The sequence below is a fragment of the Chinchilla lanigera genome, unplaced genomic scaffold, assembly GCF_000276665.1.
Source record: "Chinchilla lanigera isolate Chin_1 unplaced genomic scaffold, ChiLan1.0 scaffold00051, whole genome shotgun sequence".
NCBI classification, from domain to species: domain Eukaryota; kingdom Metazoa; phylum Chordata; class Mammalia; order Rodentia; family Chinchillidae; genus Chinchilla; species Chinchilla lanigera.
In genome coordinates, this window is record NW_004955452.1 from 6304676 (window position 1) to 6319330 (window position 14655).

The following is a 14655-nucleotide window of genomic DNA, read 5'->3' on the forward strand; positions in this document are numbered from 1 at the left end:
GGGAGTGGTTTTTCCACCTTTTCTGCTGTTTTGTTGGAAATGGATCTGTTTGTTCTGGTTCTTTTCCATTTTATTCTTTCACCGCAGCCTCATATGTTCCTACCTCACTTGCTACCTTTGCATTCCCAAATGTGTCAGCCTCCCTTTGAAAGAGTCTGCACTTACTTGTTTCTTCCACCCGGATTGCTCCTGTCTTCCACTTCCTGGCCTGGCTCCTTTGCATTCTTACAGGCCCTCTTCATCAGTGAGGATCTGTTCAACTGTAAGTGACCAGAGCTAGGTGTGGTGGCACACACCTGTAATCCCAGCACTCAGGAGGCTGAGGCAGGAGAATTGTCATGAGTTTGAGGCCAGTCTGGGCTACCCAGTGAGTTTAAGACCAGCCTGAATTATATAGTGAGACCATATCTCAAAAAAACAAAGCCAACCAAGCAGACAAACCAAAGCCAATGAGCCAGGCATGGTGCCTATGATATAGGAATGACATAGGACCTCCAAATGATATAAGTAAGGGGGCTGGGGATTTAGCTCAGCGGCACAGCGCCTGCCTGGCAAACGCAAGGTCGTGAGTTCAATTCCCAGTACTGGAAAAAAAAAAAAAAAAACAAACCAAAAAACAAAAACAAAAACAAATGATATAAGTAAAATATTATAACTCCCAATCTGGTAGATGTCTGATGTACCAAGTTAGTGTTTTCCAAAATCGATGAATGGATTCTCAGGAACAGCAGAGGTTAGGAATATGAAATTTTGTTGAGAGAGATACAGCTCTTGGCTGAGAGAGATAGGAGGGACTGGAAAAGTGAGTTACAAACAGTTTTTTTTTTTTTAATTTCTTTTTTTTTAACCGTACAATTATAAAGATCTGGAATGCTTCATCAATTTGCGTGTCATCCTTACACAGGCGCCCTGCTAATCATCTCTGTATTTTTTCAGTTTTAGTCTATGTGCTGTTGAGGCCGGGCAAGGTGGCACATGCCTGTAATCGCAGTACTAGGGAGGCTGAGGCAGGAGGATCACTGTGAGTTTGAGGCCAGTCTTCACTGCACAGTGAGTTTAGAGTTAGCCTGAACTACATAGTGAGACCCTGTCTCAAAAAAAAAAAAAAAAAAAAAAAAGTATGTGTGCTGCCAAAGTGAGCGCTCAGAGGAATTTTATAGAGCAAAATCATGAGGTTGGTACAACACAGTACAAAACTATGATCAAGCAATAGAATTACAAGTATAGTCACTTAGGTAATATTTATTGATCCACTGGAGACAAGTCATATAGCAAGTGTACGTGGTAAGAACAAGGACCTTTACTGGAAGGGATGGGTCAGGAGGTCCTGGTCCTCCCCGAGGTGACTGATGCTTATTTGGAATATCAATCACTATTGTTTATCCGCTGGGGAGCCAAGTAGGTGTAGTCATTCTATCTTTATCTTGAGGCATGGCATTCAACAAATGGCTTCCAGCCGCAGTTGTAAAATGTTTTTATCATCTGTACTGACTCCTTTGAGGGAGTAGCCCTGTCTGACTGCCTATAATATTTCTACTTGAATTAGCTGTCTATAATATCCACACCTGTAATCCTAACACTCTGGGAGGCTGAGGCAGGAGGATCACAGGTTTGAGCCTACCATGAGCAAGTTGGTGACTTAGCCAGATCTTACCTAAAAATGAAAAGTTAAAAAAATAAAAATAGGGCTGGGGATTTAGCTCAGAGGCACAGTGCTTGCCTGGCAAGTGCAAGGTCGTGAGTTCGATTCCTGGTACCGGAAAAAAGCCAAAAAAAAAAAAAAATTAAAGTGCTGGGGATGTAGCTCAGTGTGAAGGTCCTGGGTCCAATCCTCAGTACTGAAAAAAACAAAAAAGGCACACAGTTACAATTTTTTGGTGTGTTTATTTTTGAGACAAAGTCTCCCTGTGCTCTTCAGGCTGGCTTTGAAGTCACTATGGAGTGCAGGCTGACCTTGATATAGAGGAAATACTAGATGTCAGATACACTGAGTTCATGTTCCCCAAACTTGAGGAATGAATTCTAGGGGAAAAGGGAGATTAAGAGTAAGAAAATTTATTGGGGGAAAGGAATGGGAAATGGGAATAGCTCCTGAGAGACAGGAGGAGTCCTGAATAGGTTGCCAGTAAGCCTACTTCCTTTTTTTTTTTTTTACTTTTTGGTACCGGGAATCAAACTCAGGACCTTGTGCTTGCCAGGAAGGTGCTCGTGCTGCTGAGCTATATCCCCAGCCCAAACCTACTTCTCAAAGGAAGTTTTACAGAGCAAAATCATGAGGTGGGTACAATGTGGGTCAAAATTATGAGTAACCAATAAGATCACAAGTATAGTTGCTTAGGTAATGTTGATCCAATGGTAGCAAGGGCACATGGGTGACACCATTAACCTTGGTTGATAATCTGCAATCTTAGTCTTAGTGGGTGGGAGAGGATGACCCACCCCTAATGAGATAATGGGAAATCTCAAAAGGCTGATACCAATAATCTCCAGCTTCTGTTTATCCCTTACAGAAGCATGTAAATCTAGCCATAGTGACTTTAATCTTCAAATATGCCTCCAGCCACAGTCTTGCTGCATCCTCATCTTCTGCACTGACTCCCTTGAGGGCCCAGCCATGTGACTGTCTACTGTGTTCCTACCTAAGTTAGCCAGCTGTAACATTCCTCCCTCTGAAGAGGTTTGGGAAGAAGGGGCGTAGTTTCCATCTAGGTGCTTTGAGCTGATCAGGGTCCGTGTAGGGAAACCACGGTCAGGGGCCTCCTCCGGAGAGCTAATCTAATGTGCTTTGGCTAGAAGTCACGTTGCAATTTGTAAAAGGCGTGTGGCGCCTTTGTCATGGGTTCCATCTGCAAGATTGCTACGGCAAACAGAAACACGGAAGTGACACTCAGGATTTGGAGGCAGATTTATTTTATGTCAGCAGGCACGGATTGGGATCATTCCCAAAATATCAGGCCCCAATCTCTGGTGGTCTAAAGCTTTTATATGATGCACAAAAGGGAGGTACAAAGGAGAGACAGAACAGCCTGGCAGTTCTTCTGATGAGCTAGCAGGGTGAGATCATCAATTACAAGGCCAGATTAATGCTCATCGTTTACAATCAGACACCCTGCAGGTTCAGCTATGCCCTCGTGGTTACAGGGATCAAGAAACTAATTACAAAGCCATGAAGCAGGTACAGAGCTAGGCACTTTCAAAAGAACAAAGTTTTAAAAAGAACAATTTCTCTTGTATGGTTTTTCTCTTTCATGATCACTTGGAGTTTGGCAGCCTCGAGGCAAGGATAAACAAATTTCCCAACCAGTTAAAGCACGTATACTCAAAGCATGCGCACGGAATGGAAAAGCAGGTTGCAGAAAGAGCCACGTCCAGAAACTGCTGTTAAGGGACTGGAATAGCTACTGCACCCAGCTGGCTCTTTTTTAAATCTTTTAAAACCACAGCACTTATTTTGAGTAACCATGGAAATTCTCAAGATCAGCTGGATGCTGCAACAGCTGCTCTCTTGGATTTCGGTGTTGTTCCTTCATGGAATCCATGCCTGGACCTGAGCCGCACAAGTTATTGGCGCCTCATTTGCCCAGTTCCGGTGGCATTTTCACCTCTTAGCCTTTGCACTCCAGTTATACTTTCTCTTGAGCTTTCAGGGTAATCACATTTGCCACAGGTCAACTGCTGAAGGTGGTAGGCCTTACAGCCACAGCAGCGGCACAACCTGTGCATCTTAGTATGATGCTCTTTTTTTTTTTTTTTTTTTCCGGTACCGGGAATCGAACTCACGACCTTGCACTTGCCAGGCAGGCACTGTGCCGCTGAGCTAAATCCCTAACCCCCTATGATGCCTTCCAAACCATGACATTCCTTTTGTCATCTTGATCGTGCCACCGAGACCAAAGGTGCCCCCCCCTTTTTTTTTGTATCAGGAACTGAACTCAGGACCTCGAGCTTGCCAGGCAGCCATTGTGCTGCTGGGCTATATCCCCACCCCCCAAAGGTTTTTTGAAACAGGGTCTTGCTATGTAGTCTAGGCTGGCCTTGAACTCACTATGTAGGCCAGGCCGACTTTGAACTCGTGATGATCTTTCTGCTTCTGCCTCCCAAGTTCTGGGATTATAGGCATGCACCACCACGTCTGGTCCTGGTATTGTTTTTATATATCTTTTGGTTATACTTTTCTGCTGAGTGTTTCAAACCAAGTTAAAGTGAGATCTGTGTTAATTAACCTCTTGCTGTCTATCAGGGTCAGATCAGTCTCCTCAGGCGGTACTTTTGGAACCATGGACAGCCTCCCAGCTCCTCTGTGAGTGTCTGCCTCCAGGATGGGTCATGGTCTTGCTTGACCATGTTGCTTTCTGTGCAAGCATGGGAGACTTTTTCCTCTTGGTAACCCTCCTTTGGCACACTGTACACTTGGGTTTTTTTTGGCATTTTCACTACAAAATAATTCATTGCAATGCAGCTCTCAGTTTCAGAGCAAGCCACCTATTACAAGCACACAGCGTTCCTGACTACCCTAAGGGACCCTTTTCTTCCCCCTTACTTTGCAGACCTCTTCTATCAAATCTTTCAGGTACTGAATCTCTTTTTTTTTGGTTTTTCTCCGGTACCGGGAACCGAACTCACGACCTTGCACTTGCCAGGCAGGCGCTTTGCTGCTGAGCTAAATCCCCAGCCCCCAGGTACTGAATCTCCTTGGCCAGAGAACCTGCCTTCTCTTTCAGAGTCGTGTTTTTCTTTTCTAGCTCTTTACACTCACCAGGGAGGGCCTCTCGCCCCGCCCACTTCATCTGGCGGTACCTGGTGGCTGCTGTCTTGTTTTGCTCCACTTTTTTCAGTTTCTTATCCAGCTTTTCTGTTTTAACTTTGGCTGCTACCGTCTTCTCTGCAGGGGGATCATAAGGTTTTGGATGGGCAGAACCACCGGGGATACCCGGAGGGGGCCGGCTCCTATTTGGAGAGCCCCTGGAGGTAGAGGGGCTGTGGTAGGACTCAGGGCTCATACGGATGCCACTGTCATTATCTGAGGGGCCTCTTCCTCCTTTACACACTGAGGAATCTACATAATAATAGCAATATAGTCAGATTTCCCATCTCCTTCAGAGATATCCACTGCACCTGCCTAGCTCTAAGCTAAAGGAATGACCTGGGGTGGAGCACAGATCCGTGGGAAAAGGGGTAGAAGTTGCAAGAAGGTGAAAGGATGACCTGGAGGGCTGGGGCTGTAGCTCAGTGGCACAGGAGCTTGCCTGGCAAGCACAAGGTCCTGAGTTTGATTCCTGGTACCAAAAAAGAAAGAAAGAAAAGGGTGACCTGGTCAGTTTTTTTTCAACTTCCTGAAAGATGGCCAGTTGGATTCACTGCCTAGGGGAGGTGCCCCTTATTAGTCTCCTAGACCAAGGGGGCAAAGAGATCACATGTATCATCCAACATGGCCAAAAGCTCTTTTGGCATAGTTTCCAGGTCGTCTACATTTAACAGGGCCTCAAAATCAAACTCTTTCAGATCCATTTTCTCCAACTTCCAATCTGTCCCAGAGAAGGCATCCTCCTTGTCAGTGTCTGAGGCACTGACCAACTCACCCACAGCCAGCCAATTGGAGGAGCCGCCTTAGCCTTGTTCGGGAGAAGCCATGAGGTTTGAAGTGCTTGGCCACCCGCAGGTAGTCAGCTAAGAGACGTAAGCTTTTCTCAGCCCCCAAACCTAACTGGTTGAAGAGGGACATCAAGTCCCCTGCCAGCACCTCATGGCTCATCTTGGCCATGATGTTGGGCTTTGCTGGAATCTAGGAATGTACTTGTCATAGTTTGAGTTTTTTTTTGCAAGGGGAAACAATATAATACAGGGCACATATTTTATAAGATATTTGTAATAGTCACCCAAAGAATCATATACAAAAGAGAGTGCAGGAAATCTGTCCATACACTAAAGACCAAAGGATCCAGTTGAGGACCTGGATCCCACGATAATGTCCTGCCTGAGTCCAGCTGAAGACCTAGAGCTCATAACAATGCCTCTCATGAGTCCAGCTGGAGGCCCAGAGCCCATGACAATATCTCATGCAGGTCTGTTTCTCAGATCTGTGCTGGGAAGGCCCAAAAGTCAGTGGCAGAATCTAGGAAGTCTGTGCCAGCGGGATGAAGGATCTGTGCTAGCAGGCTGAGGGATCTACACTGGAGCCAGGAAGTGACACTCAAAATAAGAACCAGAACTCCCCTGACAAGTACCACAGCCATCTTCAGCAACAGTGAGGTCTTGAGCTTCTCAGATGATCAGGAAGGCCAAATTCCCATCAGGAAAGCCAACATGTGATAAGCTTCTCCAGAAGACTGACTAGTGCACCATCTTCCCCTCCAGAGCCAGGAAGCGATGCTCAGAGTGAGGACCAGAGCTCTCCCAAAGTGAAGAGAAGCCATTCTCAGTGACAACAAGGTCCTGAGCTCCTTGGAGGATGAAAAAAGCCAAGTTCATCAGAAATGCCAGCATGACAAGCTCCTCCAAAAGAACCAACAGCTCCTTACAGCTTCTACCAGCTCCTAACAACCTTCCTCGGTTCCCAACAGCCTAATTTTCTTCTATAGTTTTGCCTCTTATGCTGCTGGCAACAGTCCTCAGATGGGCCTCCCACACCCAGCATCATGCTTACTCAGTTCAGCTTAGTGTTATAAGTTGACCACCAGTTGTCCAGTCACCACAGTACTTAATTCAAAGATGTTTTTGTTGGTTACAGCAATGCTACTGCTGGATGCTGTGAAAAGCACCATGGCTTAAGCTGCTGGAAGCTGCTGCTGCAGAGCCCAATGCCGATGCAGGCACTACTGCCTCTAATACAACACAGTGGCTGAGCAACCTGCATGAACAGAGAGGAGAGGAGAGATAGGATCACAGAGCAAGAGCTACATCTATGGCTGGGCAGAACAGAAAATCTGCTTGTTGATTCTTGTCCTCTGGAGTCTGGCAATCTCACTGCTTAGGAGGTTGGGTAACTCACCAAAGTTGTAGGGATCCTATAGAAAAGGTTGCCTCATGTCCTAGGTCCTCATTGACCAAAATATTGGCTGCCCTCTTAGCCTAGTTACCTTCCTAGTTCTGGTCTCTAAACTTTAGTTATTGAACACCCAGAAGAGATGACCAGTGACATTAGTATTGCAGTAGGAGCAGTGAATTCAACTATTATAATTTTATCTGGGTATCAAGCATTTAAAAATATGAAGTATAAAGCCGGGCATGGTGGTGCATGCCAGTAATCCCAGCACTCGGGAGGCTGAGGCAGGAGGATCATTGTAAATTGGAGGCCAGCCTGGGCTACAAAGTGAACTCAAGCCCAGCCTGAACTGCATAAGGAGACCCTGTCTCAATAAAATATGAAGTAGAGGCAGAGGACTGTTACTTCTTACCAACCATGGTTGATTTAGTAGTTGAATCCCTGTAGAATGTAAACAGACAAGTTATATAGTTTTTATAGAGAAAACTTGAGGTCAAGAGCCACAGATAGTATTTTATTATTTTATTTTTACTTATTTATGTCTAGACAGGGTCTTGCTGTGTAGTCAAGGCTGGCCTTGAACTCACTATGTAGCCCAGGCTGACCTCAAACTCATTGCACTCAGCCTCCTGGCTCAGCCTCTCAAATACTGGGATTACAGGCGTGTGCCATCACATCCAGCCACACATCGTATTTTAGCATGACAGTCATGATGACATTATCTTTGTAACACACTTAAATGTCCATTTTAGGATCAAATAGCCTTTTTACTCAAACATCTCCATCTGACCACAAGACATTAAATGACACAAGGAAACTCTCACCTAATTTGTTATCTTTCCATAGGATGCCATCCAAGGAGAATGCACTGGTCTATAAGCATACCTTAGAAGTTTATAATGTCCAGCCTTTAATTTTTAGTGCCTGACATTGTTTGGACTGCTCAGTCCCTGAGCATCTCTACATGAGTCACATACATCTATAACATACACATCATGTAAATTTTAAAAAACTATCATTTGGCTGTGATCTCATGATGGCTTGACATGTACCTCTCATTGACAAGTAGCTGGAGCACAAGAGAAAGGCAGATATTTGAGTCTAGAGAAAGGCTATCACTATAAACTATCCTAGTTTTGCATCTTAGAAGACATCTATACCTATAAGGCATGAATATATTTAGTCCACCATGAAAATAGCAATACTATGTGTCACAACTATATGAAAAACTTTGTCTCTTAACTTAGTTTATATCAAATTCATCTTTTAATAAAACCTTATTGTTTTACCCACAGAAAGCTTAACTTTTTGATAATAACTACAGTAAATATATCACAATAATATGTTTAGCAGTGTTTATTGGGATGTGCCTTCCATAAGGCTATGGAAATTATTGGGGTCCCCTTTGTGAAAAAATATTGGAAGAAAATGTTTCCAGGCAGCTGCTCTTTTATTCACCAAGGGGAGTCTTGTGCAGCAGTTTCCTTAAATGTAAGAGGTCCCTATTTAATTATCTTAACAACATTTTGATGACCTATGAGAATCATGTCATAACAATTAACACATTATTTTTGACCAATGAAAGGTTCCTGAGTTATTGTACACAGACATCAATATGCATTGCCTTTTTTTGCCCCTTTTTTTTTTGAGACAGGTTCTCACTATGCAGTTCAGGCTGGCCTCGAACTCACTTTGTAGCCTAGACTGGTCTCAAACTCATAACAATCCTCCTGCCTCAGACTCCCAAGTGCTAGGATTATAGCCATGTGCCACCATGCCCTTGCCATGCATTGCATTTTTAAAACTAGTCTTGACATCATTTTGATCAGCTGGCAATCTGGGAGGAAGCATGTCCTTAACTCTAATGACATTTATGTATAACCCAACTTAAATTATAAACAAATATTTTAAAAATTTGAAAAAGGCAAAAAGAAGAAATAATTGTTTTTTTTTTTCCTCAAAGTAGAAATGTGTCTTTTATTTCAATTTTAAAGCACCAAGCTGCCCAAATGACCCAGACCATGGGGAAAGCAGAATTAGCAGGAAATGAGGTGGGAGTATACAGACTGTATTACCAAGAGGATACCTGACTTGGCTTCAGGCTCTCTTCTGACTTCTCAAGTATGAAGGCAGACTGTTCACTCTGAGGACAGGAACAATAGGAAATAAAATGGAAAAACATCACTTATTATGTTGCATTAGCTTATCCTATAAAAACACAAACAATTTTAGAGATAACTATATATCTGCCTCAAGCAACTTAAGGGAAATCACTGCTTAAAGAAATCTTTTAATTGTAATAAGAATACTCCCTTCCAAAACAATAGTCCTGAGGGCCAGGTATATAGCTCAGTGGTGCAGTGCCTGCCTGGCAAGTGCAAGGTCCTGAGTTTGATTCCCAGTATCAAAATAAATCAGTCAATCAATCAATCAATCAATCAATCAAAACAATAGGGAAAAGCAGGTAGCTATTTTAAGTTTTACATAGATTAAATATATTCATGTGATAACTTTTCAACTACCTTTTATGTATAGAAAAATTTCCTCCTTCATCCTCCAAAAATCTCATGTAGGTGAATGAAAGATATCACCCATGTTGCAGGTAAAAAAACAGAGTAGAGAAAAGATTAAATGATTTACATAATAGGTTATGCCATTACCATTCTGGGAACAAAGCCTAACCTGGCCCTCCACAAGTATGTTATAGATACATCAATATTAGTGAAGTCATTACATATTAAACCTGGTCTTATCTTCAACATACATTAGAGGAATGGGGGGCACTTGATAAAAGACTCTTGAAATCATAGGGCTCAGAAGTCAAACGAAGGCTGGGCATGGTGGTGCACACCTGTAAGAGGCTGAAGCAGGAGGATTGTTGTGAGTTCAAGACCAGCCTGGGCTACAAAGTGAGTCCAAGGCCAGCCTGCACTGCATAGTGAGACCCTGTCTCAAAAAGACAAAAAAAAAAAAAAAAAAAAGAAGAAGTCTACAAAGTGGTAGAGTGCTTATGTACTGCTCATGAGGCTGTAGGTTTGATTCCCTAGCACCTCACAAAAGAAAAAAATCTAGAATCCTTATTCTAGAATTCCTTAAATTCTATTTTTCAACCTTTAATAGGTACACCAACTTAAAGTTTCCAGTTAAGAAACTGGTCACAGTGAGGTGAGACTCACCATGAGAAAATAATAAAGGGGAAAGACAGGAGCAAGGACCCTGGCTACCTGCTGAGTCCCATAGTTAACCTTGTAAACTTCTCAAGCTGACACAATGAACAACATCCTAAAGCAGCAAGGGCTTGTCCTCAGAACTCTTGCACTTTGCATGTGCCTAAAACCAGTGCCATGTGGATGATGTCAAGGTCTGCTGCCAGCTGGAGGAGTAATCAGGCATTTTTTTCTCTTGGCTGTAGGGGTCGAGTGCCTGAATCACTGAGCACTCTGAACCTGATTCTGAGGAACAATTTTTTTTTATGTCTTGGCCATTTTGGAACCTGGTGTGGCCACCGCTGCCATTCTGGAACACGGCACTCTGTAGTTCTTTCCTCAAAGCAAAGTCTTTTACCTTTGCAGGTTGAGGCTGCAGAGGGTAGAGATTTGCTGCTTCCTGTGATGCTCTCAGGCCATCTTTTATATTTTTGTTTCTTTTCAGCAATGGAGATCTCTTCAGCTTTATCTTTGTAGTGTATAGCTTTATTGGGGCTTTTTTCCTAACCAAATTCACAACATTTTAAATCATCCTGCTGGGCTCTTTGCTCTTGATTTTAGCACTTCTTTTTTAGGTGAAATCTCTGAACCTTGCCAAACTCTTTCCACAAGCCATTTCCAAAGGCTCTTGAACCACATGGTCAGGTATAGTCACAGCAACAACCCCCCTCCTGGTATCAAATTCTGTCTTGGTTATTTTTTTGTTGTTGTTAAGACAAAATGCCTGATGCCCAAAATTAAGAAGGAAAGGTTTATTTAGCTCACAGTTTGTAGAGGTTTTAGTCTATATACGGCTGGCTCCAAGGCAGAGGGCAACAGTTCTTGGCAGTGGAAAACAGCAAAAGCAGCAAGAGCAAACAGAGGGGGAAACAAGCCTCTTTTTCTCCCTTACATTGTATGCTGGCTATTTGCCCTTGCCCACACCATCTCTAGGCCCTCTTCTTGCACAGGTTCAAGATGAATACAAAGGAAGGACCCTGGCCCCCTGCTGAGTCACATAGTTAACCTTCTAAACTTCTCAAGTTGACACAATAAACAACATCCTAGAGCAGTAAGGACATGTCTTTTTACCACAGGATGTAGAACTGCTGAGTCATTCAGTTAAGCTTCTAGACTCCTCAAGTTGACATAATGTATCATCCATAATACTGGGTCTTTTATAATGCTGTTTAGCCACTATACTGATTGTGGAACCATCTACCTCCAGACTGCCTGTTGTGAGAGATAAGTGTCTGAGTTTTTAAGTGAAAGAAGGGAGGGAGGAAGTAAAAGAGAGGAATAAGTGGCAAAGTTTTACATAAGAGTCATAGAAATATCTCTTCTGGGGCTGGGAATATAGCCCAGCAGCATAAGTGCCTGCTTGGAAAGCGCAAGGTCCTGAGTTCAATTCCTGACACAAAAAATATCTTTCTTTCTTTCTTTCTTTCTTTCTTTCTTTCTTTCTTTCTTTCTTTTTCTTTTTTTTTTGAGCACAGATGGTTGAATACTTGAGCCCTCTGAAGACCCATGTATGAATACGGAGCTACAAAGATACACAAAGCAGAAGTATCTGGAAACATTTGGCTGCCTAAAATCTTCTGCAAGATCACAAAGTACTCAAAAATTCTTTGACCTTTCCAACCAGACTTTCATGCTTGTCTTTAAAGTCTTCATTAATGTCCAGTCTTAAGATAGGTGCCTTTGTAGATACTCAAAGTTGGTTTTCAGTCTCTTATGCAGAAGTCAGCTTTTATGCTTACAGTGCTGCCTCTCTAAATATTCAAGAGGGAGGCCTTCCTCTTTAGTTCTTCCTCATAAAATGTATCCTACTCAAGCATTTCTCTGGAGCAGCTTGAAGATAAATGATTCCACCCAATTCAAGACTTTGGCTAAATTGGTTATTCATCCAGTCATTCCAGTCTTGATATATTGTCCACTCTGTCTCGTTTATGCAGTCAGAGTCATACAAATTAGATGAAAATGAAAAAATGCACCTGTCACTATACACAGATCATTCAAGCAACACAGGTTTCTTGGCATCTTTGAGCTTGCCATTGACAGAGACGAGCTGAGCATGTATTCTAGTGAGATAGGTGTATGACTCGAAGTTTAAAGACCATTGTTCAGCTTTTTCATACATCATCTGAAGAACATTCCCACAGCTTTTCTGAGAGGTTGTCAGTTCTGATGTTCCCTTCGATGGAGACCTCCTTGAGGTGAGTGCCCTTGGGGCTGGGCACAGGGATAGTGGACTCTCTTGGGCGGGGTGGTTCTGTGGCCTGCCACATCACTCAGAGGGCCAGAAAGGCCTGGGGCCAAGCTTGTGTAAAGAACTGGTCTCCTAGTAGGTCTCCTAGCAGCACTCGGGAGGCTGAGACAGGAGGATCGTTGACAGGAGCCTGTAGCCCAGGCTAGTCTCAAACTAGCCTGGGCTACAAAGTGAGCTTCAGGCCAGCCTGAATAGCGAGATCCTGTCTCAAAAAAAAAAACAAAAAAAAAAAAAAAAAGAAAAAACAAAACTCGTCCCCATGTGCCAAAATTTGTTGAGCTCAAACAGAACAGCTGTAAGTATAGTCATAGCTAACAGCCAAAAGTACTATTTTGATGGCCACATGTAACTGTTTCCTCTAAAAAGACAGACTGTTAAAGGTAAATTTAACTATTTATTGGGGGGTGTAGGCCAGATTTAAAAAATTAAACTGATAATCAAGAACCTGAGTGGGTGCTTTTTAACATTTCGAAAGAGAATGAGAGAGAATATGAAAATGTTTCAATTATATTGTTTAGGGCTTACTTTTTAATAAATGACTCTGAATAAAAAGTTCTAAAATCTCAGTCTGCAAAAAAGATCGGTCACCTCTGGTGACAGAATAAATAATAGTCCAGAAGAAATCTTGGCCCTAGGACAAAGAGGTCTTCCAGACACTTAGGGTTTTCTATCCAGTCACCTAGGTAACTTCCTTCTAGAGCAGTGCTGGCTAGGCTCTATTGAACCCACTCTAAATACATGCATCCTTGAGTATCTGTGATACACTTGAGAATCTCACAGACTAAAGTCTGTTCCCGCTGTCTCTCACTAGAAGTCAATGTTTGACTTAAGCCTAACATTACATCTTTCCAGTCTAGTTCATAAGCCTAAGTAAGTCCTTTAAAGACTTCACTGTACTCCTCAGAGCCGTTTGAAAACTTTCATAGATCTTGCCTGATCTGTTGTAGGTCACTGAGAGAAAAGGATGCATGAACACAGGTAGTTCTAAACTCCCCATTTAATTCTGTAAAGGACATTGTCCTTGAGGAGCTTGAACAAAATCAGCTAAGGATGGATATAACCCTATGGAGGCTTCAATTATGGCGGACCTAGAAGCTCTACCCTAAAGACCTGAAGGGCAAGTGGAGAAGCCTCAGACGCAGTAATGGTAGGGGAGACTTTGATTAAAGTTGTCTTGGAAACATTGTCCTCAGGTTCCAAAGTCAAGGAAGGGTAACCTCAGGCTCAGTGATAGTGGATGCCTTAAGGGCTAGAAATGTCTGGTTTTCCAATGGCTTAGTTTTACATTCTGAACACAAATAAGGATTATTTTTTAGTTCAAAGAAAGTCTGAAATAAGGTGATTTTGACCATTTTTCCTCTTTCTTACGTACAATTCTAGCTGTGAAATAATATTATAATCAATACTTCCTTCTGTATTTTTTTTTTCTTTTGACAGGGTCTCACTATGCAGTTCAGACTGGTCTTGAGCTGACTTTGTAGCCCAGGCTGGTCTCAAACTCACAATGATTCTCCTGCTTCAGCCTCCCCAGTGCTGGGATTGCAGGTGAGTGCTGGGATTACAGGTATGTGCTATCATGCTCGGCTTCCCTCTGTATTCTGTCTTGGCTCTAGTGGGTAGGCAGGCCATGTTTGGGTGCAGAAAAATAGTAAGTTGTTGTTATTCAATATGTAAGTGTCAAACCTCCACCAGTGCTTAAGAATACATTTCCAAGGAGTAAAAGATTTTGACATTGAGCTGCCCAGCAAAACGCAAAAAGACATTATCAGTGCCCCTTTAATTTCTGTTTGATTTCCTATACACTCAAGGCATCCCTTGAGTAGATTCCACCCCAGGACAGATGGATGCCACCTGGACAGACCAAAAGATGAAATTTGACCAGCCTATCGACCCTAGTCCTGGTGCATAATTTTATCTTTCCAGGGAACTTACTCCTATAGGTGTTTTTTATAAGCATGTTATAATTGATCTCAGTTGTAACAGCTATGTTTAAAGAAAGAATCATTGCTTAGCACTAAACCACTGCTGTCTAGTTCTTTGAAAGAGAGGACAAATACCAAAAAGTGAGTTGGAAGTAGTTGGAGCACTTCTTAGCCTGCAAAGATCACCTCTAGAGATAGACAGGTAAAAAACGACTGAGAAGAATCCTGCCAGGGGCCTAGGGTAAAGAAGTCTCTAAGACATTCCTATTATCTACCTAATCACCTAGGTAACTTTTT

General features: G+C 42.7%; 2 pseudogenes; both read right to left on the bottom strand.

Annotated features, from left to right (window-relative positions):
- Positions 1-4513: 4513 nt before the first annotated feature.
- Positions 4514-5761, bottom strand: LOC102027481 (annotated as a pseudogene).
- Positions 5762-11773: 6012 nt separating this feature from the next.
- The window catches only part of LOC102018056, a 10186-nt pseudogene continuing 7304 nt past the window's right edge, over positions 11774-14655 (bottom strand).